This window comes from Vicugna pacos, chromosome 14 (genome assembly GCF_048564905.1).
Source record: "Vicugna pacos chromosome 14, VicPac4, whole genome shotgun sequence".
Taxonomy (NCBI): domain Eukaryota; kingdom Metazoa; phylum Chordata; class Mammalia; order Artiodactyla; family Camelidae; genus Vicugna; species Vicugna pacos.
The window spans coordinates 64142348-64167107 of record NC_133000.1 but is presented as its reverse complement, the minus strand read 5'-3'; the positions used below and the strand labels follow the sequence as shown (position 1 = coordinate 64167107).

At 39.3% G+C, this 24760-nt stretch overlaps 1 protein-coding gene across 1 annotated transcript in view; it reads right to left on the bottom strand.

Annotated features, from left to right (window-relative positions):
• Window positions 1–24760, bottom strand: part of UBAC2 (UBA domain containing 2) — a 146597-nt gene that overhangs the window by 76536 nt on the left and 45301 nt on the right. The gene's annotated exons all lie outside the window — the stretch shown is intronic.

Sequence of the window (24760 nt, the reverse complement as noted above, 5' to 3'; positions counted from 1 at the left end):
TGATGAAGGCAATGAAAGCACTGAGCTCTCTCCAGACAGCCCACATAGCACCTAAGGGCCACTGCTCAGGAATATGACAAAGGCTTTATGTGGAAGGAGGGTCCACGTGCTAAATTCTTCCTGAGAATAAAAAAAAAAAAATAAAAATAGGCTTGGTTCTTCTTGGGTCCCTAAGGGATCATTTCTTTTTTATTCAGAGGTTGGCAGTATCTATTATTTCAATGGTTTGGGTTATCAGAAAGGGTAAGAAGGATGAGCAGCAGGGCTGTAGCTGTTGCTTGCCTAAACAAGACAGGGAGTAAAATGCAAAATCATAAACTCCAGGGTCCCCAGGATTCTTTACAACATTATACATTTGCTCAAATAAATGCTTTAGTATGTATGAGAAGCATGAGCCCTGCAAGTATAGTCATCCACCTGCCAGCTCAAAATCTGTTCTATTCAATCCCCAAATTACCCTAGTACAGTATCTATGTCACCAATGATACCAATTTTGGTAACTGAACATAAAGAAATGAAATGCTGTATCATGAGTCATACTTAAAATTTTCATTAGGCTTTATATGGCGGAAATAGTTTCTTTTAAATTCTTACCTTGCTCATTTTAAACTTTTATCCTGTAAGAAAATTCATCTTAATGGTTGATTTGATACCACTTACTGAGTACTTTCAGATTTGTACTTTGTAAATTTCACAAATAGCGACCTGACCTTAAAGCCAGTGACAAAAATAGGCACTGGTCTTTGTAACACCTTACGGAGACGGGTAAGACCACATGGATGGAAACAGTGTCTTTCCTCTACTCGATCTATAAACCTTCCCAAGCGAATGTGAAGAAGGGCAAACCACCAAATTTTATGCAGGGTGGCACTTAAGTAGTCCTTTGAGTTGGATCCCAAAAGAGAAACCATTCTGAAAGTTACTGAAGGAAAACCAGAAACAAAAATTCCTGTATGTCAGAGTATCTTTAAGGCACACGTGTTCTTTGATTACGTTCAAGAACAGACCATCGTGTGTATGAGCCAACATACTGTTTCACAGCAGAGAGCTCTATCTGCGCTAATGCAGTCAGTTCTTAGTGTCCTTCAAATGAGAAAGTAAATATATGTCATTTGACAAAGAAATAACGTATGCTTTTTCCTGATTAGTTTTCTGCCTCTTTCCACTATATCAAAAATCTATATAAATGAGTTTATCTGAACAACAGTAGTCATACTGCCAAAAAGTTAAACTTTAAACCTATCTCCAACTAATCTCAAAAAAAGAATCTGTACTCTAGTCAAACTCAGCTACTTGCTCTCCTTCAAAAGGTGCTTCCTGCCTATTTCATTCACGAAGCCATTGTTCACACATGGCCTTGGCACACCCTCCCACTGACTTGTGTTATTTGTTGGTTTTAGGTTTAGTTCTTGTACATTTCCCTCAGGAACAGTCAAACTTGGAGAGCAGGGACAACGCTGTATAGTTTTTGTATTTGGTTATAGAAAAAAGGAGGTGGCCTTATATATAACCCATTACTTGAAAATCACAACCTGTGAGTATTTTCTACACCAATCAGGTGATAGATTAATAATAATTTTAAATAACAGGAAGCTAGAAAAACTTGCCTGGAAAGCTGATAGTTATATGGCAACTAACCCTATCTACCTTTTCCATAATTTTACTTTTATTTCTAAAAGGATCATTTGGTTAATTAAAAAAAAACTCTCAAAGCTATTTAGTTTAAGTCAGTATAAACACATAGACTCTTCAGTGATAGTACAGAATAGTAAAGGTTAGATTTTACAAATGACATCAGTTACATAAGAAGGCAGTAATTCACAAAAATAGTCCATACATTATACAACGTCTTCCTTGTCACAATCCTGTGAAACAGGATGAGCAGACTGTGCCACCCACCCTTTATAAAGGAACTTACATTCAGAAAAGGCACTTGGTAAATTAGAGGCAGCCTCAGGAATGTAATCCTAACTTCATATCCTAGCCAGAAAAAAAGAACTAAATCACACAGCCCCTGAAAAAAGTATTAGAAGGCTTGTTTCATTACAGGCCAGCAGATTAGCCAACCCTTAAACAGGACAAATAACCAACAGTAGGTAGATTATAAACTCAGCTAGGCTATGAGTTCCATGAAGATGAGGATGTTGCAGGTTATACACAGCACCAAGTATAAAGCCTGGCACACAGAAGGTTCTCAAGCACCCATCAAATTGAATAGCACCTGTTTTGTACAATTACTAACAAAATACTGACGCCCTATTGAAATATCTGTGAAGTTCTTCTCAATGAAATGAAACACCCTAAATGTTTAATTACATATATGCTAGAGAATATGTAATTGTATAACTGAAGACAGGGGTCCTCAAAGACCCTGCGATTTAAACTAGACATATTAAAGAATGGAACAAATTATCCAAGAAGCCAACTTAAACCTAGATTCAGAAACATGTTCTGCTTGAAAATAATTTTGTATTTCAAGAGGCCAGGGCAGTGACTCTCACCAATCAGTAAAAAGTACTATGCAATTTTAAAAGAGGAAGCATTGGTCTTAAATTAGCTTTGAAAATGGTTCATTTTGGTCACTCTTGGCCCACTGTAATCTGTTATTCTTTGCAAAGCTAAAAGTATTTGCTCGCTGACTATTCAGTTAAGAATGAAAAGATACAAAGTTGATCTGGTGACTACATGGCCCATTCCTTTGAGTCCAGGGAGGACTAACTGCACTCCTGAGAACGGATGTCACTGGACGTCTGTTTTACATTAAACTCTGAAGAACTGATCGTTCAAAAGACAATCCTCAAATTTCTATTCAACTAAAAGCTCAGTTTGTGAAGAAGAAACAATTACTGGCCGTTTACTACGCGCAGCTTTCTTGAGCACTTGACAGGCATTATCTCATTTAACTCTCACTCCCTTGAGAGGTGGGTATAACTATTGCCTGCATTTTGCCGATGAGGAAGCTGGGGTGCCAGGCCACATATGGAGAGGTGGAGTCGGGAATTCAACTCAAACCCTCTGACCCCGTGCCTGCAGCCTGACCTGGAGCACAAGGATGTCACCACCTACGGAAACATGTCCATTAAGAGATGGCTCCCTTCCTCCACTGCCTGTGCCCTCCTGGGCCTTGGACACCTTCCAACACCACATCAGAACTTCAGTTCACCTGCATTTCTGCAGGGGCTCCTAATTTCTCTGCAAACTCAAGCTCTATTCTCTCAGCCACCCACACCTGACCATCCCTCTCCCAGCCATGTTATCTGGCCAGTGAGCCCTGCTTGGGTTCCTCCTCTGCCACCCACTCTTGCCTGTTTTTTCTTTTTGCCCAATATAGCATCCTCGTCCAGACGCTGGCGTCACACACACCTAAATTAACTCAACTTCCTTCCCACTGGTCCCCTCACCTGGACAGAAGCTTCAGCCTTCCTTCTGATGCTACACTGGAAGCCAGCAGATTAATACTAACAATGATAAATAACTGCTAACAAGGACATGGCACAGTGCTCTCAGGACTGTACGTATGAATATGCTCACTTAAGCCTCACAATGATTCTGTGAGGCTTGTCCCATTACTGTCCCTGTTTTACCGATAAGGAAACTAAGCCCCAGAGAAGCTGAGTAACTTGCCCAAAGTCACACCGCTCGTGAGTGCGGAGACAGGCTCTAGATTCTGGCAGTCCAGCTGCAAGGTCTGTCACTCTGAATCACTGTATTATGACTCAGAAATAAGTAGAATTATATGCCCCAGGTCCTAGAGAGCCTCACGAGAGACACCGCTCACTGAATATCCTCAATCTTCCCTTGGGGGCACCCATGACTACTTCTGGCCAATGGCTTGGGGGCAAAAGTGATACATGTCACTTCTAGGCTGAAGCCTTAGAGCACAGTGAGGGGTACTCCATCCTGCTCTTCTCGCCTGCCACAGTGACCAGTGCGGTTCTGGACGGCAGGGCCTCTGTCAGCCTGGGTCCTCGAATGAGTAAAGGGAGAACTCCCCACCCCATCCCCCGTCCACCTGTGTTGGCCAAGGAGCGCAAACAAGAAATGCATTTGTGTATTCAGCCACTGAGATTTCAGGGTTAATTTGTGGCTACAACATTGGCTAGTCTTCTGATTAACACAGTGTTTAGCCAACTTAGAATGAAACTGACCAATCCGCAGAGTGTAAAGAAGAGAAAATGCACAAACTACACAGCTCCGGCAAACACACACAGTCTTCCTTAATCCCACTTACATCGTGTCATTTCAAACTCCCGGACTGAGAAGAGTTCCCCATGGTCTACCACATCAAGTCCAAGTTCCTCTCCCACACTTTCAAGCCCTTGCAATCGAATTTCCCTCCATTGCCCAACATGTATCTTTCAAGACGTCTAGCTGGTTTTGTCTGTACCGTGAATATGACAAATATTTGGTTCCCACTGGTTGATTATTCTGCTTCTGCCATTTATTTACCCACATTCCACTGATACTTCCTCCTCTAATTCTCCCTTGACTACTCAAAGCCGCCCATCTTCCCTCTTCAACTTACTTGGCTTCATATAGTCTATGCCACATAGCTTTAACTTTAGACACACATTATCTTGCAACAAAGGAAGAGGGAAAACACACTGGCCTGGTTCGGGTTTGACTGTATATCAGCTACATCACCTCTGTCCAGGCTTTTAGCTTTTCAAGATTTCAGTTATCTTATCAATGAAATAACAGCGCTAGATAATACATATGCTCTCTGCCAACCACCACACGCCTAGGGTCTGCTACTTCATGTGCATTACTCTTATAGCCCTGAACCAAAACATAAGCTCTATCAGGACAGAGACCTTGACTTTCATTTCCTTCTATTCTGGGTAGCTCTGAGCACGGCACCCCGCACATAGGTAACGCTCAAAATACATATGTCGGGGAAGGGTATAGCTCAAGCGCTAGAGCGTATGCTTAGCTTGCACAAGGTCCTGGGTTCAATCCCCAGTACTGCCTCCAAATATAAAATGAATAAACCTAATTACCTCCCCCCATTAAAAAAAACAAAAAAACCTGACCAAACAAAAAAAAATTATGTTGACTGCAGGTTCATCAAATATTAGTTGAGGACACTATATGATTGCTACTATTCAAGTATGAAGGAGAGGTTCCATTATTGTGTGTTATAGTTTGTTACGCAGTAATAGATAACTAATACATGCTTGGTATTGAAATCTTAACCAAAGAAAATATATTAAATTGGAAATGGAATGACATTTAAGTTAAGATTTCTTTTCCAGAAAGAAAGTTTTCTGTTGAGAGTGTGTAAGAGGAGTGCCACACTAGCCCTCCCTCTTCTCCAGACACAAAGAAGCAACAGGTGACTATGTCCATTTATTTACTTTTTCCCTGACAATGCATATCCAGGCTGTTCAGCCTGGAGAACTCCCTGCAGCACTGCAGTTGTCAGAGGGAGGAACTGTCTGAGAGGTAAAGACCTCCCCTCTCTCTGCCTGCGCACTTACTGTGCTGCTTCGCGTTGTTAACAGCGCTCTTCAGACGTCACGTCTTCTCCAGTGAACCGCGAGCCACCCCTGGGCAGGAACCACATCACCTGCTCACGTGGTACCTACCACAATGGATCCAAACCAAGCTCTCAAATAATTTTTTATTGGCTTTGAACAGTTTTCTCGGAATGTGAGAACATTTATTTTTGGTTTCCATATCTTGTAAGAATAACTTTTCCCATGCAGGTTTTGAGAAGAAAAAAGTGTGTCAGAATGAAACTACACAGAGGCTGCAAAAGGTTGTAATTCTATTCTAAAAAAAGTAACATCTTGATGTGTTCTTGTTGCTTGAGTTCCACAATTTTCCCTGTAAGTCCTGTAGTGAATCATCTGCTTTTTTTTGTAATACCTAGTGAAAATATATGAGGTTACTGCCTGAATTAGGGTTTTAAAAAAATCAGTGCAAACTATATTATTGATCTATCATATATTGTAATTCAAAGCAGTCCCTGTTTTGAATGCCAACAATCTAGTAAGGGTTCTACCTGAGATGGGGCCTCCCACCTTCCTGGGAGGAGGGAAAGACCTCAGGAGGAGAGAAAGACCCTAGAAGAGACTGGTCAACTGAAGGCAGGGGAGAGCTAAGGGGAAAACAAGTGTTTCACTATGGACCAAATTGTCAAATTAGTTGAAGTTTGTCTGACAAAATGCTGATAAGGTGATGGGTGCATGGTAGTTGTTATACTATTCTCTCTGCATTCATGTATATTTTTAATTTTCTGTAATGAATTTTAAAAATTGGTAAGGGTGGTCTCCAACACATTTCCCATACTGCTGGTCCATCGAGGTAGAAGCAGAAATTCACAAGGGATTGACAGAGAGAGGTAGGAGGAGGTCACACGGCCGCCAGTCTCCATTTCTCATCAGTTGGTTGCACAACCCAAGTCACATGGGAAGACAGGAATGGGACCCACGCAACCACATTCATTCCTAAGAATACATGGGAAAGTCATCTCAACAGATCTACAGGAAGTCCTAAGAGATGGCTTTTGGTGACAAAGTCATCAGCAAAGAACAGGTTATACCAGAAATCTGCAAGAAAAGATCATCAGGGTTTCATAAACACGCATGCACAGGCGAAACACCCCACGAGTAACTTGATCTCCTAACACAAAGAGCAGATTCCTTTCCTTTAAATCACGTCCCAGCTCCAATCTAAATGTTTCAGATTTAGGGATGTTGCTTTGCACACATACATGTGAAGTCAAAGATAAAAGTTATATTCTTTTGATTACCAGTTCTGTCAGCCAAGGTTCACTTACAAATAATAGAAACCTCTCAAGTTGTTTTGGGCACAAAGTGATTTAATATACAGAACTAGATGCTTATAAAATGTTTGAAAGGCCCAGATGGGCAGATCCAAGCTGTGCCTCCAGGAGCAGACTCCTGGAACAACATATTAGGCTGGTCGCCTGTGAAGATGCTGGAAAATCAGGACGTCATGACATCATTTCAGCAAAGTCTAGCGGTCAGGAAGTTGTCTGAACTGTAATCTCCAGAGCCTGCTGGGTGTGTAGAAATAGACCAGCAAGATGGGCATCTCACATGAACTCAAGTGTCATAGAAGTTCTGACTGGCAGAACTGAAATCAAACCCAGAGGTCTGGATGCAAGGGAGTTTAAGAAATACAGCATTCAGTGTTCCGACTTCTGCTTTATGTGAAGATATACCAGGAGGACCCTTGGACAAATAATGAGCAATCCAGGCATATTCACTGTATGGTAAAAAATATTAGGGTACTCTACCAAAAGGGAAGAAAAGTACCTAATTAAAAACGAGGGAGAAACTTAAGAGATGTCATAATCAAACACAAAACCAAATGTAAAAGGGAAAAAAATGAATATAGGAGAAATAAGAATATAGTTTTGGGAGCATATAATATTAATAAATTATAAATAATTTTGTTAGGTTTAAGTAATGTTTATATAAGCAAATGCTGTTACAAAATATTATGATACCTACAAATTGCGGCAGAATACCTAGTTTGCAGGGGAATAGAATAAGGAAGGGAAGCAAAAATGTTAATTATTAACTCTAGGTAATACAGTTCATTTTATTACTCTCTCTGCTTGTGTGATTTGAAATCTTTCATAATAAAAAGCTTTAGCAGGTTATGTACCAAGAGAAACAAGGGAAGTACAAATTATTTTCATCTAATGTTTCCTTCAAAAACTTTAATTTGACCACATTATTAGAATAAGTACCATCTTCTATGAAGTAACTAGCTTATATTCTTCAAAATGTTAAGATCACAAAAAACAAAGGACTGTTCCAGAGTGAAGAGCAAAGGGACATAACAACTAAATGCAGGATGTAATTCTGAGTTGTCCCATGGACCAGATTTTTTTCTTTTTTTGCTACAAAATTGGACAATTGCCAGCTTTATAGGAATACATACAGATATATTCAGGGGTAAAGGGATAGGACATCCACAATTTGCTCTCAAATGATTCAGAAAAAATATGATATGCACATAGAGAGAAGATGCTAAAGCAAACATAAAAGAGGTTAACAATTAGGGCATCTAGGTTTAGGGTCTTATTCTTGTAATTTTTCTCTAAGTCTGAATTATTTCAAAAAAAATTTAAAAAATATAAAATAGTGGCAGCATTACGGAGCTCTGAAGAGAAATAGCAGTTTTGCCTGTCTACGAAATTAAATTAAAACGAAAATTAACAGCTGAATGACTGGAGTATCACATGGTTAGTGCTTTCCCAGATACCATTCCGTAGGGGATTATTTTTGTACTTTCCATTTTAGCAACAATCAGCCCTCTTGGCACCCTGGGCAGCGCATCAGTTTCATCTTAGCAGCGAAATTTGAATATAATCATAAACATTGTCTTTAGAGACTAATATTTACTTCTATAAACATTTGCAACAATGTAGCAGAAAATCCATATAGGAAGCCTCAGTTTGATGAGTTTATACACTCAAATTACTGTCTTATAGAATGAACAGGTGAGCAATAAATAACTAGATTTTTTTTTACATATTTGTATCGAGTTATAGTCATTTTACAATGTAGATTTTTTTTACGAGAAAGAGAGGAAGAAAGAGAGAAAGAAAGAGATAAAGAAAGAAAGAGAGAGAGAGAGAATAGCATTAAGGTTGTGTTGCACAGAGGGAAATGTCTGTGCTAAGAGTTAGACAGGTCTGAATTTCCATCTAGGCTCTGCCGCTTAAATAGCCATGACCCTGGTCACTCTATCACTTCTCAGAACCTCCGCTTTGTCACAAAGGACACAGTCATATCAACATCTGCTCTTGCAAGACTGCTATGGCTGGTCATTCAAATTAGGGACATATGTAAAACAGGTCTCTATGGTACAAAACAGTCAAAAATAGTCATTCAATATGTATTTGTCAAGATTACTAAAAGAGTAAGTTTTGCTGCCAAAAAAATCTCCCAATAGAATGTATATTAACACTTCATAACGCTACTGTATTTTTCTCCATGTTGATGCTGTTATTAATAAACATATCCTTTGTCTAGTCATTTATTTATACAAAAAATATTCATTCAAGTCCTATTATGAGCTAGGTACTGTTCTAGGCACCAGGATGAGACCTAAAAACAATACAGACCAAGTTGCCTCATGGACCTTACTTCCTATAAGCCAACATTAAACATTAAGTAAGCAAATAATATCAGTTTATGGGAGAGGGTAAATTTCAGTATCAATTACGGTTTTGTTGCTTCCAAGACTGGATCCTTTCCCTTCCAAATATTCTCTGAACTACCTTAATAATAAACCCCCTTTCTGATAATAAGCCACAGTTGATTCTATTACTACAACTAACAGGCACACCTGTGTCTTGTAATTGAGAAAGCCTTTTTCCTTTGACCTCAGACAATAGAAGCAAATTAGATAATTCAGAACTCAACACACATCATATACAAAAAAATCAACCCTAAGGTAGGTATGAGATTATTTTTGTGCATTGCGTATTTTGCTATGGTTACCAAGACGTGGTTAGGCATTTTGAAATTTTTTTCTTAGAATAATACAATGATCTGAGTCTAAAATCTCTCATAAGGTGCAACTTTCCAATGATAAACAAGAACAGGAAGTGAATCTTGAATAGAACCAGACTTCGAGTTCCTTCACCATTACCTGCTCTGCTGTCTTCCAGCCTGACTTAACAACATTAAACTTCTCACCATCCTATCCTAATTAAAAGTTATTAACATTTTATTTGCTTGAACAAAACATATTTCCTATCAAACTGTAAATTTTGACATATACTCAAATATTTTAAGTCCTAAGAGGAAGACAGCTTAAATAAAGGAATTGAGTAGCAAAGCAACTTACAAAAGCAGAAATGAAAACAGATGTTAAACTTCTTTGAAACAAATTTTTACTAATAGCCTCAACCAAAGCTATTTCAGTCAACTACTAGAAATATTCTAACTAGTCAAAAGATCTCAGCAAAGCTTAATAGGTCATGAGCACTTCAAGGGTGTGGGCAACTCTTTTCAAGTCTCCATTTACCACCCAGTACCATGCATGTTATGAGATTTCAAAACATGGGTGGTAAGCTCTGCAAAAGCTTGGTGTAGGTCACTGGCCCTCCATCGGGGGTCATTTTGCATCCCAAATATCATCCGGCACTATTTAGAGATGTTTTTAGTTGACTGGCGGGGGAGGGGAGGGGGACTGCTACAAACATCTAGTGGGCAGAGGCCAGGGATGTTACTCAATATCCTACAATGCACGGGACACAGAGCAAAGACCCATGCAGCCAAAGGTGCCAACCGAGGTTGAGAAAATTCTGGTTTAGGTCAACTGTATCACTGCCCTTCACATTCAAATATAAAATCATTGATCATGTTGGCTTTACATACCATCTAAGGACAGCTTTCAAATTCTTTCAAACAGGATACATTAAATCTGTTCCCTGGAAAGATGCTCAGGCTACTGAAACTGTCACTGAAATCCCTGCAGTGTGAAAAACCTGAGACTTCTTTCACAATTAACCAACAGTCTCCAAGGGTAAGAAACTGGTTATTCAGGCCACTTTATTTGATTTGGAAGACACTGAGCTTCAAACATTACTAATACCTTCATCACACTGAGTAGCAATCTTGTTTTCTGATCATTCCTTAGACAACGTCAAATGTACAAGTGAAATAACAGAAGCCGCTTTCTCTCCTGTGTATCTTCTAACATCATCATGAGTTTTTCTTTGACTACTTTACAGAAGCTGCTCAAGGTTTCTGAGCCTGCTTCCTCAAAGGAGATAATAGTTTCCACTGTACAGAGAATTGAAGTGACACCAGCGTGTACGCAGAGTACCTGGTGCGTGTATGGTGTGTGCTCACTGATTCCTGATGGATGACGTCAGACACACAGCATTAGACACCCAGATACTAAACTGATGGGAAGTTTGAGAACTTTGGGGTTAAGAAAAGAGACATTCTGAGAATATAAGAATGAATGGATTATATATTTTTCTTTAGGTAAGATCCTCAAAATGATTTTATGAATCTGTAACATTTCAATCCTTTAAACATATCATTGAACTCAAATTTGAAATTCGGTTTTTACATTTTTATTATGAGTAACAGATTTGAGGCGACTTACCAAAAAAAAAAAAAGGCAAAGAAAAGAAAAGAAAGGAAAGGAAAGAGCATCAGGACATAAGAAAAGTCAAAGTAAACTAGCACAAGGCAGATCAAAATTTCCATCACAGCCAGGTCTCTTTGGTATTAAAGAATTCTCTTCTCGTTACTTCATGCTGTCTCCCAGATGCTCCATGCTGAGGGAGCTTTAATAAAAGAAAGTAAGAGTTTGCTTTTAGAAGCACTAGGTTGAAAGAAGGGTCAATTAGGTAAATAATTACAAAACCAAGTAATAAATGTTATATGTAATCTGTAAGCAGAAAGTCATCTGTGAGCACAAAGGAAGGAGTGATTATTTCTGGCTGGGGTAGGGTTTTGCAGAGCAGAGGTATCCAAGGTGAGCCTTGAAGGATAAACAGAATTTGTCAAGCAAAGGGGAGAAAAGATGTTATAATCAAATCATCTGATTTACTAATAAATACATCAGTTAATTAATTCAGAGGTGTGAAATGACATAGGAGTAAGAGATGCTGGTAATCAATGTAGAACACAAGGGGGTAATGAGAGAAAACAAGGCTGGAAAAGTTGATGGGAACTCAACTCTGAGGTGCCTCACTAACAAGTCAAACTCTGTAAAATGGCAGGAGGAAGTCACAGGTTTATGAAAGTGTAAAGGAATAAGATAACATCTCCTTTGGAGATAAAATTACGGGGGGTGGGGTGGGACAGTACAGATGACAGCTCTGAGATGGTGACAGGAGAACAGATGGGAGGCCACTGCAACAGTCCAAACAAAGGAGATTAAATGGAGTCAAAAGACTCATGACTTTTCATTCATTTATCTACTCTATCCACTCATCCAACCATCCATCCCACACAGGTGCCCATTATGTGGGAGCCACTAGGCTAACTGAGGCATGATCAGGAGGTAAGACTGGCATGGTCTCCTCTTTGCAAAAAATTATATGCTGATGGACATATATTAAACCATTTATTACACAATTACTTAATTTCTATGATGACAAGCATCATGAGAAATGTTCTAAGGAAGCATATCATAAGAGACTGTGACCTTAATCTGAGGGTCAGAATGGTTAAAGAAAGCTTCTTCAAGAAGTGACCTTAAAGCTTGTCCTGAAGCCCTGGAGTTGAGATTATTTATTATCTCACACCTCTCATCCCAAGTGAAAATTTTGAGAAACTCTTCTTTCATTAGTCATTGAAACTGCGATGCTTTTTGCAATCACATTTAAGTACCTACTTACTAAAAGCTCTGGCAGGTCTCCAGGAGGTACTGTTGGGAGGGGAGGAGGACTGAGGATAAACAAAGCAGGGTGGGAAGAAGTTAAAGGATAAGAGAGGTGGAAGGAGGAGAAAGGGAGGCTTGTAGGAAAAGGAATGGGGGCGGGGGGTGTGGGTGGAGAACAGAGCTCACGATCCAAAGGCTGCAGCTATACAACAGCAAAGTTTACAAAGAGTGACTCATTAAGGAAAGAAAGTCTAAACATTTGCTGTGACCAATATTCAGAAACATAAAACTCTGCAGACTGATAAACACGATGAAACAGCAGCCTGTCTGTCAACCTCTGTTGCTTTATCTTGATCGGGAGGCACTCTGTTTTTAGAGTGGAATAATCTAGGTCAGAATTCCAGTTCTGTCAACGGAGTTTCATGCCCCTGGGCAGGTTTCTTAAGACTCTCTGAGAATCAGTTTTCTTACCAATAAAATAGATATAAACACACCAATTTTACAAAGTATTGTATTTGAATAGGAATCAAAGGAGATTAAAATATCTATTAGTTCAACTTATCTAATCTATTAATCTAAACACATTGATGTGATCACTTCAAATCTGGAGGCCCTGGTGGCTCTATCTTTGAGAAAAATCACTTGACTTTTAAAGTAAAGGCATTAATCATTATTTAAGCTGTGATGATTATTTATGTGATGAATATTCAGCCCAAGTTTAAACCAGTGGGACAAGAAATTTAGAAAGCTAACTGTCACTTATTGTTAACTTTGCCCACAATACCCACTTCCCTTAAACTAGTCCAACGGCTGATACGCAAGATGACCACAGATGATTATAAGTGTGCTGCTGCTTTCCAATTGGCCCTTGGTTCTAGAAAGCCCAACCCCTCAGCACTTCTGAGACTAAAAGTTAACACTAGCTCTTGGCACCAGCTCTGTTACTACAGTAACACTTGGCAGCCCAAATGAAAGTCTCATTTAGAGCTACAAAATTAAGAGAATTGTATTAAATATCTATGGCCAATTTTTTTAAACGGGTCTAAATAACCAAGTTAGTCCAACAATAATTACAGTAGCATCATAATACTTGTTTCCTAGCCTCCTGAATCTGCTGTGCCCAGTTCTAGAAATGCCGAGAGGCAGAATTAGATATATGTCAAACATACAATCTGAGCATCAAGAACAGCAGGAAAGATCCCTTTATGAGACTAGCAGGAAATTAATCCCGCTGGAAATTGGGTATTTGCAGAAATTAGAAGAACATTAAATTCCTGAAGACAGATCGTGAAATGGAGCATGGCCCTCCTTGCTCCCTTCACCACCATCACTCCTGCAGATTATAATGAACAGTGTGTAGATGCCTGAAACACAATTTGCAAAGAAAGAGAGAAGAGCCTTGAAGAGATGCTCACAGTTGCTGGGATTGGGTGAGAATTGGGATGAGACAAAATTGAAATACTAAGAGACCTAGGAAATAGACTCAAAGAAGTAGGATAATATAGTGCATGATTACAAAGTCTATTTTATTTTGAGTAAAGGATACTATTGGAGGATATTATAATGTACAACGACCTTAATGAAATTTTTGAATGCTTGTAGAGGTAACTGGATACAATCAATGGAGAGAAAATGATTTGCTTTCACATTTTGAGCATTCTTAAAACACATACACTTTTCAAAAACAATACTGCCAGTTAAAGATGGTGGATTTAGCACATGTACTTACCTCCTTGTTCTCTCCTCAAATCTCATAAGAATGGCATTATAAGATTTTTTAAAAGCATAAACTCACAGAGATAAAGAAGAGCTGACGATCCTAAAATTTTTTCTAAGTTGGAAAAGAGTAGAGTGCTAACTAACTTGGCAAACCTGAGAAAACTAAATACTAAGCCAGCAATGGTGACATCTGAGATGCAAACCGATGAACACTCAAGTTTCCCAAAGGATCAGCAGACGTTTTTCCAGAACTGCTGAAAGGCAGTCAGAGCACTGCTCCCCTCCCAGCACTCTGCCACCTGCTGACTGTCCCTTCCCATCCCAGCAGACGGCTGGGGGGTTATTATCTAGAAATTGCACCAAGGAGGGTCTTGGGACTGGGGGACCCCATGCATGTTTGAGAGTGCAAATACAATACTAGAAATCAAACTTCAGATACTAAATCAAAGTTTTGATACTAAATATTAAGACTCCCAGACTGATACCCTACAGGTAGCAGACTGGAGAGTAGGCCCTGGGGAATCTGACAGTTCACAACGGGGACAAGGCACATATTTATTGATCCTGATACTTCGAGTTCACAGCAGAACGTGTCAACGAGGGGCCCCAGCATGAAGTTCGTGAGGGTCACTCAGTCCTTTGCACACAATTCATTTCTTCAATCAGCTTTTTTAGAAGCTGGCTTTAAAATATAAACAGATAGGCAAAGGCTCAGAGATATTTAAGGAAAGCCCCTAACATCAGAAGCAGAAAACAAGGAGGGAAAAAGGAACTCAGAAGAAAGAGAAACCGTGTAGGCGTGAAAACCTTTAGATGGGGGAAGGATTATCTTTAATATCATGAAAGACATAAGAAAAGAGACTGCATCCATGAAACAAAAACAGGATGCCAGCAAAAATTAATATTCAGAAAATAAAAAAGAACAACTGGATATTAAAACTAGATAGCAAAAATATTTCAAAGGTACTCAATAGATGAAAAGGTACTTAATGCCATTAGTCATCAGGAAATACACACTAAAACCACAATGATATATCACTACACAACCACCAGAGTGACTAAAATTAAAGGACTGCTCACTCTCTGGGATCACCTGTTCTGGGGGAAGTGAGCTCTCAGGTCACACAGACACTCAAGTGGCTTCATGGTGAGGAACTGAGGCTTCCTGCCAATGTCATGCGAGTGAGCCATTTTGGAAGAGGGTCTTCCAGTTGAGTCAGGCTTTCAGATGACTGTGGTCCTTGCCGGCATTCTGACTCCAACCACATGAGAGACTTAGAGCCAGGAGCACCTGGCTAAGCCTCCCAAATCCCCGACCCACAGGAAAACCGGTGATAACTCCTAAAGCCACACGCATTTACACCTTACGATGCAGCTTTCAACTCCTAGGTATACACTCAACAGAAATGTATATGTAACAACATACGTGTTCCAGGATGTTCACAGGGACAGTGTTTATAATCATCCCAAACCAGAAACAATCCCAATGTCCATCAGCAGCAGAATGAGTAAGTGGCAGTAACTCATACAACAAAGCACTACACAATGATAAATAAGGCATGAACTACTGCGACGTGCAGCAACATACACATGACATTGTGAGAAAGACACTCCATACTGAAGTCTGCACTTCCATCTATATGGAGTTCAAAACCAAACAAAATTAAGCCAGGGCTAAAAGTTAGGATGGACTTTGGGGAGGAAGTAGTGACTGGGAGGCAGCAAAACTGGGTCTCTTAGGGTGCAGGTGGGGTTCTATTTCTTCATCTGGATAGTGTTTGAAAGGCTGTCACTTTGTAAAACTTCAATGAAATCCAAACTTAGGATATGTACACTTTTCCATGTACATGTCATACTTCAATAGAAATTTATTTTAAAATAATTAGAGTTGGAAGACAGAGCTCAAAACATTTCCGAGCAAGGAGAACAAAAATACAAAAAGGAAGAAAAGAGAGAAAAAAAATTAAAACTAGACCTGTCCAAGAGACTGAACACCCAGATAATAGGAGTTTTCAGAAAAAGAAAACCAAGAAAATGAAAGGGAGGTAGTCAAAATCATTCAGGAACAATTTGGGAAGAGGAATGTGTGAGCTCCCTGACTGACACAGCCCACCGACGCACAACCAGAGGAGGTCAAAGCAGCATCGCTCCAAGGCACCTCATCACAGGATGTCACCAAGTACTGAAAGCAGACGTGTCCACTCCCTTTGTCAGCAGCATGACTGCAAGGTTGGTCCTGGTGACAACAGACAGCACCCCTCACCTACTTCTTCCTCTACGTCCTCCCTCCCTCACCCCAGACAAGTTGCTTCTTCTCAATATTGTTTATTCCTCAGAGTTTGAAGGTGAATCCCCAGCCAGCCTGCACGCCTGGTGGAACTTCAGCAAACAGGGGTGGGTAACAAATGGGTTCTGTGGTGACTGCGGACTCTCTATCCTGGGGCACTCGTCCCCCCACCTGTCTGCTCTGACAGTGTCAAAGTAGCTGAACATGCCTCAGGGGAACATGAGTTCAGAGGCCAAAATAACTACACATCCTGAGAACACAATCACAATGAAAGAGAAAGAACACACTGAACAATATTACTAACAACAGCAGAATTTTTAGAACAGGTGAACCTCAAGTTATAATATGTATTAATATCTATACGGATATAAGAGGCAAGAGAAAATATTAAAAATATGAAATCAGACTATGTGGAAATATTAAGTATGAAAAACGTAAGAGACAGGATAAATACAGCTGAAGAACAAATTACCAAGCTAGAAAAATAAACCAAGGCATTTTCCTAGAAGTCAGCACAAGAGGCTGAATGGACAGAAGAGATGGAAAGAACATGTTTAAAGAGATAATAAGTCACTTAAAGAATGCACAGATATTTCAAGTAAAGGTCTCTCAGCCATACAGGGTAGATAAAGATACCCTATACGTAGACACATTATGGTGATACTTAAGAAAGACAAGGGAAAATTCTAAAAACTTCCAAAGACAAAGAATAAACAAATGACAAAGGAACAAGATCAATCTCAGATATCTCAAAAAACACAGGGAATTCAATAAGACAGTACAGTAATACCATTCAAATATTGATGAAAAAGAACTTCAACCTAGAATTTTTATCCATCCAGATTATTTTAAAGTGATAGCAAATGAAAAAATATCTTCATGTATACAAGGACTTAAAGCTTTGCCATACATAGACTCACTATGAAAAAATACTTGTGGAGAAAGTACTCCATTCAGATTTGGGAAATTCTGGAAATTGAAAACACTACTGAATAATCCATGAATCAAAAGGGAAGTCACAGAAGACGTTAGAAAATATTCTTAATGAATAAAAGTGAACTATAACATGAAACTTATGAGATGCAGCTAAAGCAGTGCTTAAAGAGAAATGCACAGCACTGAACACTTACATTAGAAAAGCTAGGTCTCAAGTCAGTGGTCTGGGCATCCACTCTAAGAAAGTAGATAGAGGATCAAATTAATTTCAAAGCAGAAGGGAGGAAATAATGATAGGAGCAAAAATCTATGACACTGAAAAGAGAGTAGAGAAAAATCACGGAAACTTTCTTTGTCTTGTAAAGACTATTCTTTCTAGAGCAGTTTTAGGTTCACAGCAAAACTGAATGGAAAGCACAGAGATCCCCCATATATGCATAGCTTCCCCATCATCATTTGTCACAACTGATGACCTACACTGACACATAATTATCATTTCGGTCCATAATTTATATTACGGGTCACTCCTATATCTATTCTATGGGCTTGGACAAATGTATAACATGTATCCACCACTATGGTCTCATACAGAGTATTTTCACTGACTTAAAAATCCTCTGTGCTCTGCCTATTCATTCCTCCCTCCCCCTTCACCCCTGACAACCACTCATCTTTTTACTATTTCCATAGCTTTGTCTTTTCCAAAATGCTATATACTTGGAATAATACAGTATGTAGCCTTTTCAGATTGCTTTTTTCACTTAGTGATATGCATTAAGGTTCCTCCACATCTTCTTGTGACTTGATAGTTAATTTCTTGTTAGTCTGACTAATATTCCATTGTCTGGATGTACCACAATTTGTCCATTAACCTACTCAAGGACATCTTGGTTGCTTCCAAATTTTTGTAATTATAAGTAAAGCTGCCATAAACGTCCATGTGTGTATAACATCTTTGTGTATATAAATATTTGCATAGTTCTTTATAGTTGTTAATATAAAAGAAACTAAATTCATAGAGAAATAGGAAAAAAAAACTACCAAAAAAGAAAACTCCAGGCCAGATGACTTCACTGGCAAAATTTACCAAGTATTCAGGGGAAAAAATGATACTAATTCTACACAAACACTTCAAGAAAATGGATAGAAGGCAACATGTCCCGACTAATTTTATCAGACCAGCATTACCTTCACACCAAAACCAGACAAAGATATTACAAGAAAAAAAAAATTACAGACCAACATCACACACGAATATAGACACAAAAATTCTCAACAAAATATCAGCAAATCAAATCTAGAAATTACAGAGAAAAACAAAAAATATTCCACTCAGTCTGCTGAAGCAGTGAAGACATTCACTTACATCAAGGGCCTTGGGAAAGAAAACAATAAACAATTCTGACAAATAATCAAAATCCAAGGCCAATATCATAGCTAAATTTGTGGTCTAGATTTACCCCACCTGACTGGCATGGAAATTCTAAAAGAAGAAAACAACATAAAAGCTAGTCCAGGGCAACAAAAACCTCGGGGGACCCAGCGGGGGTAAACACCAAGTCCCCCTGCAGAAACGCTTCCATGAGCTAGGGCACATGGCGGCTCCAACGGCAAACAAAACCCACGGAAAATGAGTTCACAACAAAAAACGTCACAAACCACAAGAGGCAAGAGGCTGCCATAAGGGAGAATTTGATAGTATGAGAACTAGAAATAATAGAACAATGTGTAAATGTGCAAAATGATTACACATTTTTTAAAAGGAATAATAATAATGATAAAAGGCACAGATCAACGTGCCTTCATCAGCAATGGCTCCCCACTGCCCTCGGAGTAAAAGCTCAAGTTGGCACAAAGGCTGGCAGGCCTGCTGACCTCTCTTACCCCCTGGCTTCGTGTGCTGCTACTCGCCGCCCGGCTCACTCTGCTCCAGCTGCACAGCTGCCTGAGTCCGGCCTCCACCTGAAGGCCTTGGCACCCGCACCTCCTGACGCCGGGAATACGCTCCCCCCAGATCGCCACAGCGCTCACTCCTGGACTTGTCCAGGTCTCCTTCAAATGTCACCTGCTTACTGAGGCCTTTCCTGACCATGCTGACCACTCTGTTTGAAACTGCAGTCCTACCTGCACCCTGGTATTCCCGTCCCCGCTGGCTGGTTGGCTGACTTATTTTTACACAGAGTGTATCATCATCTGACACATTACACATTCTACTACCTTGTTTGTTGACTGCCTTCCATCCCTAATTATAATCTAAAGCCAATGAGAAAGACTGCGTCTGTTTTGACGAGTGCAGAATCCTCAGAGCCCAGGACAGTGTCCACCACAAATCAGGTTCCCAATATATTTGTTAAATGAAGGGATGAGGAAATCAGAGGAAGTTAATTTCTCTTGTAAAACATGAAGTAGAAGTTCCTCCTTCATTCACTCATGTTTACATGCACACCCAAACATTTACTAAGTCGTTACCTGATATAAGGGAATGTCAATATATTCTTTTGTTTACTGTGGAAATTCTTCCTTCTTTTCCTAAAAAACAACTAAAACTGACTTTTCAAAAAATACTTTACATAAAACATTAGTATATTTTCTAAGTTACTAAAAGTAACAGACAGTATAGTAAAAATCACAGCTCAGCTCAGCTTCCTGTTCCTTATTTTTATCCTTCCTTAGAATTCACATGTGTGCCCACACTATCAACATTCAATTTCTATATTACTGTGTGTCTTCAGTACTAGAGTGTGTCTTGAGTACAAGAGTGTGTCTCGAGTATTTATCTCCTACTTCCTCAGTTTATGGGTTTTGAGACTTCTACCTGCTGTTGATAACTATAACACCTACAACCTTGGATATTCATAAAGAAATGCTAGAAGTAGGTATTTCTAAAATCTACCACCCCATCTGTGCCCAAGAATCAGCTAAGGTACATTATTTGGGAGGACAAAAGCAGATGACTATAACATGGTATTATATTATCATCTCTGCTAAATTCCAATTGTTTTCTTTTTTTTAATTTTTTTCCTTGAAGAGGAGGTAATTAGGTTTATTTATTTATTTTTTTAATGGGGGGTACCAGGGCTTGAACCCAGAACCTTGTACAGTGCATGCTAAGCACATACTCTACCACTGAGCTATACCCTCCCCTTCCAACTATTTTCTTAATAACGTTTATATACATGTGCATTTTAGTGAAAATACAACTTGAGCCTCATATAAGACTTCAGAAACACAAAATATAAAACAATTTACTATATTCCTTTGACAAAAATTTCTGCTGATCACTGTGGAAAACAGTATGGAGGTTTTTCAAAAAATTAAAAATAGAACCACCATAATTTCACTCTGGGTATATATCCGAAAGAAATAAAAACACTAATTCAAAAAGATACATGCATCCCAGTGTTCATAGCAGTGTTATTTACAATTGCCAAGATGTGGAAGCAGCTTAAGTGTCCATCAACAGATGAATGGATAAAGAAGATATGGTATATATATACAATGGAATACTACTCAGCCATAAAAATATGAAATTTTGCCATTTACAGCAACATGGATGGACTTGGAGGGCATTATGTTAAGTGAAATAAGTCAAACAGAGAAAGATAAATATTGAATGATATCATTTATATGTGGAATCTAAAAAATACAAGAAACTCAAACACCAATCACCTCAAAAAAAACCAACAAGAAACTCATGAACAAAACAAAAAAGAAGCAGACTCACAGATACAGAGAAGTGGTTACCAGTGGGGAGATGTAGGGGGTAGGGGCAATATAGCGTAATGAGAAAAAAGGGTTATTATGGGATTATATGAAATCATGTGTGTGAAACTTTTGAAAATTGCAAAGCGCTGCAGAATTTAAAGAATCTTTCAGTAAATAAACAAATTTTTTTAGTTAAAAAAAAAAATCTCTGCTTATAATTGTCTTTGGTTAGCCCAGAGAATGGTATTTTTTTTTTTTTACTTAAGGTTACTATTAGGGCCAAGCAGGGTGTTGCCTCACCTTGCATAGTTATTTTAGAATTGTGCTGTACTGAGCCCACTCATAATCAGAACCTAACCTTATTCTTATGTTTTTAATCATAGAATTTTCACAATTGTTATACTAATGGTGTTTGAAATAATTTGCAATGCCATTTAGGAAAAAAATAAACATACACAATATCAGTTTTAAATTCTAACTATAGTATATATGCTGTAAAAACAGTCACAGGGTATCCAAATTGCTCAAGATGTCTGCAAACTATAACACCTTTATTTATTTGATTACAAAACTATTTCACCATTTGAGCTCCACTGTAACGTTCAGAAGGTACAGCTTTTATCAAGCGCTGCCTTATGCTGCCATCTAGTGGTTCACTGTGTGACTGCAGGCAAAGCCAATTGAACTGCTGATGGCTCCTTCAGAAACGAACATCCTTAAAGTGGAAGCTTAAACAGTTCATATTAAAGTTCTGTAAGAATTACTAGTAATATGTGAAAAATGTAAGTTATTTTGGATATTTTAATTTACAAATGTTTCAAAGATGTCACCCTACCAGCTCATTACTTAGGTCTTGTCATTTTGCCCTTAATTTGAAGATTATTTACAAAGTATTTTCTGGAAGTATATACTTGAAAAATTTAAAAATACTCTTCACTCATAAGAAGGCAAAATCAATCATTTAGATCATATATTTTAAAAATTTCTTCATTTTACAAATAATTTCACCAGTTTAATAACTCGACATATAACTTCACCACTTTAATAACTATATTGCAGTTAATTATGTCCTCCTTATTTTATTTTTATTATATATAATTGACATAAAACATATTAATTGCAGGTGTACAACATGCAAATGATTCAGTATTTGTGGATATGGCAAAATGATCACCACAGTAAGTCTAGTTAACGTCCATCGCCACACATCATTGCAAAACTGTTTTTTTTCTTGTGATGAGAACTTTTAAGATCTAACTTTAAGTAACTTTCAAATATGCAATACAGTATTATTATTAACTACAGTCACTATGCTGTACATTACATCCCCAGGAGTTATTTATTTTTATAACTGGAAGTTTGTACCTTTTGACCCCCTCCACCCATTTTGCCACCCCCCACCCCCCCCACCTCCAGCAATATCTAAGAGCTCATTTTGTTCTAAGATTCTACATATCACTGAGATCATACAGTATTTGTCTTTGTATAACTTATGTCACTTAGCATTAATACCTTCAAGGTCTGTTCATGCTGTTGTGAATGACAGAATTTCCTTCATTTTTTTATGGCTGAATAAATATTCCATTCTACGTGTATGTACACACACGCCACATTGTCTTTCTCCTTTCATCCATCGATGGACACTTATGTCTTTGTTACTTAGAGAACAGGAGAACAAGTTCACTGTACTGCTTCTGGGCTGCACAGACCTTCCTAGGAAACACTCCCTCTGCTGGACTCCTACTGATGTCTCTAGTTTTCTAAGCTGACCAGCGAATCCAAGAAGAGCACAGAATCAGAGATGCTCTGAGTTTCAAGGGCTTTCACAGGGATTTCGTTCCTGCCACGTAGCCCATGTGTGGATTTCCTGGACATGCCTGCCCTGGGCTTTCCCAGCCCCTGCTTGAGTATCTTCAGCATCTGCAATTCAGCACCTCCCAAGGGAATCACTTTTCCAGACAGAGAGCGCCTCAGAGCTACTCCTTACCAAGCCCAGTAACATCTTGTAGCATCTCTCCGTAATCTTACTTCACCCTTGGCAGTGCGTCCCCTCCCCCGCCCCCTAATTTTTAACACCTCTTTCGTACAACAGCCCCTTTCGACAGCTGAAGACTGTCCTCCGGCCCCATCTTCTCTCCAGGACCAACACTGCCTGCCCTGTCAGCTGTTCCTCACGTGGCAGGTCTGCATCCCCTCCCCTCCTGATGCCGACTGGGACCACCAGAGCCGTGCCTGCGGCCCTGTAATACCACCCACCGCATCTACGAGCACACCAGTGTTAACTGGCAGTCACGCCACGATGCCATTTCACACACTTCCCTTGGCTTTTCCGAACACATGACTGCCAAACAACAACCCGCCATTCAGTGCCCCCACAGTTGATTTTTTTAGGCTAAAGGGGAAGACCTGATGTTCTCTCTTCAGTGTTTTATATGCTGACTGCAGAGCCTGTAAATCCATCTTGCTAAACCAGTTTGTGTGTTACAGCTATTGCTCTTCGAAGGCGACTGCTAGCAGGTCCCCCTAGAACCCATTCCCCTTTATCTCCAGGGATTTGGCTGCCTCCCTAGGGATACTTTCCCAGCTTCAAATATGACTGGGTGTGGCCACATGACCAAGTTCTTCCCCATGGTTTATGAGCAGGAGTAACACAACTCCCAAAGCACCTGGTGAAGAAGCAGTTCCTTACCCTGGACTTCCCTTCTGATTCCTCCCTGCCAGCTGGAAAGGGAAACTCTGAGGGGCGTGTGGTGAGGATGACAGAGCTGCCCCACCAGCTCAGCCCCGATGACTTCCTAGAACAGATCCCGCCGGCCCACCAGGGACGTCACAAAAGGGAAAGAGACAACTGTGTTCTCTAAGCCACTATGTTCGGGGATTTCTTTGCTCCACTGTTACTAAAATATTTTCCTAAGCTTTAGTAATTTGCAAATTTGATGAGTAAACATGCTATATTTTCAAAGCAATCACTGATACATACTAATCAGGACAAGCAGGGAACAAGAACATTGTAGAAATGTAAACAGTGGTTCCTTATGGTGATTCCTTAGAAAATTAAGAATAGACTTACTGCATGATCCAGCAATTCCTCTTCTAGATACATACCCAAAAAAACTGAAAGCGGGACTCAAAAAGATATCTGTACGCCCATGTTCACAACAGCATTAGTCACAACAGCCAAAAGGTAGAAGCAACCCAAGTGTCCATCAGCAGATGAATGGATAAATAAAATGTGGTGTATCCATACCACTGAATGTATTATTCAACCTTAGGAAGGACATTCTGACACAACATGGAAGAATCTTGAAGACATTATGCTAAGTGAAATAAGCCAGTCACAAAGGACAAATATTGTATGATTCTACTTACATGAGGTATATTGAGTAGGCAAGTTCATAAAGACCGAAAGTAGAATGGTGGTTGCCAGGGGCTGGAGGGAGGGAGGGACGGGGGTTGTTTTAATGAGTATGGCGTTCCAATCTGGGAAAAGGAAAGAAGCTCTGGAGATGGCTTGCACAACAGTGTGAATTTACTTGACACTACTGGACCATACAAACTTAAAAATGGTTAAGAGAGTAAATTTTATGTTGTGTACATTTTACCACAATTAGGAAAAAATGTTTTAAGATATATCAAGTTTGTCCCAAGGCCACTGTCATGTTTAACTCTTAGTAGATTATCAGGCACAAATAACGTTTAAAATGGAGTCTTCTCAAGGCCCGGGAATACATGGTCCCACAGAGGAAGACAGGTTCCTAAAAACAATAGGATGCTTCC